Consider the following 3376-nt stretch of genomic DNA (forward strand, 5'->3'; position numbering starts at 1 on the left):
ATAAAATATCTAACTAGACAGAGGGCACTCACGGAGAGTGCATACCTCCGCGAGCGTGTAACATGTATGTGTATAACAGCTGGCTCGCTGCTGGCTGCTGCTGACTGGACGCCCTAAGGCGAGCTTATGATGAATCGATCGCGCCAAAGCTACACACACACACGAACACACACACGGGACCGATTGCATGACCTCCGTTGCGCGGAGGTAATAACATTATACGTTACACGTGACGCCAACGCGGTTATTTATAGAACGTTTGTGCAGGGTCATCAGAATGAAGTCGTTGTCATGGAAACAAACGTTGACCTCGCGCTTAACCCGACGTACGGCGTTTGCTTGACTTTTTCTCGGGTATATAGACCGTAATGCAGACGTAGCCATTCCTAGCGACAATACTGATGCCGGTGCTGGCGTCACACACGCCGGTATGCGTGTTTAATATTTCAGCGCGTGTTATGCATATGCTTTTATATATATATATAGCAATACGGAAACGGAAAACAACAGAAAATGCAACTGCCCGAATAACGTAACGTGCCCCAGGGATGGAAGCTGCCTTGCTAAAAACATAGTATACCTAGCAACAGTGACAAGCGAAAACAAAACAGAAACATACGTCGGAACAACAGCTACCTCCTTCAAAGCAAGACTAGCGAACCATAACGCATCCTTCACTACGGAATCAAAACGGAACTCGACAGAACTTAGTAAACATATTTGGAACTTGAAAGACAACAACATAGACTACGCGACCAAATGGAAGATACTGAGCAAAGCGCCACACTACTCGAACACTACGAAGAAATGCAGAACCTATGCAACAGAGAAGTTCTACATGTTGTGCAAACCTGAGACCGCGGCACTGAACAAGAGGAACGAACTTGTTAGCAAATGCAGACATAAAGATAAATTTTTATTAAGGAACGTTAAGTGAACTCTTACAATGAATTCAGTTTACCGACAATGGTGCTCTAATTAGTATTTCATTAGAACGCGCATGCATGAATACGAACAATAGAACACATTATGCATGATGTTTTTATACTGCTCGGGATGTTCTAAATAGATTACTCTGTATTAGGCACTGATGAGTGTGGAGCTTGCGCTCCATACGAAACAGCTCTGTATGCAATAAACAGAGGCAAAAGTACAACCATGTTCTTATAACTTTATCTATATATAAATATAAAAATATATATATATATATATATCTCTATATATATTATATATATATAATACCTCACGCACACGCCACACATACGCGCGCCGTACACACACACGCTCACACAGTACGCAAACACACACACACACACTCGCACGAACGCACACTAACGCACGCACACCACACACACCACACACACCACACACACACACAGCACGACACACACACACACACCAGTTACACCTAGCACACACAGCTCACACCACACACACAGCACACGCAGCACGCCCACGCACACACATACAACACGCAACACGCACACGCACACGCAACGCGCACCGCCGCACGCCGACGCGCGACGCACACACATGGCCACACACGCACACACACACACACAAAATATATATATATATATATATATATCCTGTCTCACTATTGACGTTCATCTGCAGTAGTCGCTGGGGAATAGCGACACACAATCATTACAACGAGACGAATCGAAGTCGCGCAACGTTATGCCAAAGAGGGCGCTCGCATCGTCGTCCGTCGCGCTTCTGATTGGTCCTCTTCCCGTGACGTATTTTACTCGGTCGCCCGCTCTGTGCGGAACACCACGGCCGACGTCAAAACCAACGCAGACGCCGACCAGACCACGACCAGGACTCACGACTATGCAGTCCGGTGTTGTCATCGTCGTCGTCGTTGCCGTCGTCGCCGTGACAAGCGTCGCAGGGCAGACGAATGGAACACTGTACCGACGCGACGCGGCCGACACCAGCGTCACGAGCGCCATCCTCCTGTCGACGAGAGCGCGCAATGGCGTCCATTGTTCGAACATCTGCGTCAGGGATCCGCAGTGTTTTAGCTACAACGTCGGCGGTAAGCGTGGTCGGTGAGCTGGTGATGATGGTGGCGCTGGCATCGGTGATTTGGTACGCCACTACCATTATATACAGCGTGTGTAGTAACAGTAACTTGGTTCGTTACTGTCTAGGAGTTCATCTAAAAATTCTAAACTGGTAGCGTATGTTCGACTGCCATCCGTTTATGTACCAGTTCGCTAACAGTTTATCAATTAATATAATATATCTTTTATTTATTACTAAAAATTGGTATTATTACTAGTTATTATGATAGTATAAACACACGCATGTACATACAGGCAGACACGCACGCACATATACAGGCACGCACGTACGTACATACAGGCACGCACGCATGCACATATACAGGCACGCATGCACGCACATACAGGCGCACACGCACGCACATATACAGGCACGCACGTACGTACATACAGGAAGAAGCGCACGCACGTATACAGGCACGCACGTAGGCACATACAGGCGCGCGCACGCACATATACAGACACGCATGCACGCACATACAGGCACGCACGTACGCACATACAGGCGCGCACGTACGCATTTATGCACGCACTCACGCACATACAGGCATACAGGCACGCACGCACGCACGCACGGTAACGCTGGCACGTTGTGCCGCGCACGCACATATACAGGCACGCATGCACGCACATATACAGGCACGCACGTACGTACATACAGGCAGAAGCGCACGAACCTATACAGGCACGCACGTACGCACATACCGGCGCGCGCACGCACATATACAGACACGCATGCACGCACATACAGGCACGCACGTACGCACATATAGGCGCGCACGTACGCACATATACAGGCGCGCACGTACGCACATACAGGCGCGCACGTACGCACTCACGCACATACAGGCATACACGCACGCACGCACGCACGCACGCACGGTAACGCAGGCACGTTGTGCTTCACTTTTCGCTCGTCGCTTCTCGTTAAAGATGCGGTTGTCGACGGTTCGGTATCCTGCGAGCTGAGTCACGCGCGCGGTCACGACGTGTGCGGGGTCACGGCGACATCCACTCCCGGCATCTCAGCGTACATCAATAGCCAGGTAAATATCTAATAACTATTGTCTAACACCAGCGAGAGATAATTAAGTGTCTCGTCATGCATGGTCACGTGCAGTACATCTCATCAAGAGTACATAATAGAGAATAGAGTCTCTTGATCTCATTGCACTTCTCTCCTCATCCTCATCCTGCCCCCTCTCCCGCCACGTCACGAGGGGGGGGGTCACGGCGGCGAGGGTTCGAGTGACGGCAAAAAAAAATTCTACTACCCGCGCAAAGCGTGCAAATAATGACGGCTT

The sequence above is a fragment of the Priapulus caudatus genome, unplaced genomic scaffold (genome assembly GCF_000485595.1).
Source record: "Priapulus caudatus unplaced genomic scaffold, Priapulus_caudatus-5.0.1 Scaffold762, whole genome shotgun sequence".
NCBI classification, from domain to species: domain Eukaryota; kingdom Metazoa; phylum Priapulida; class Priapulimorpha; order Priapulimorphida; family Priapulidae; genus Priapulus; species Priapulus caudatus.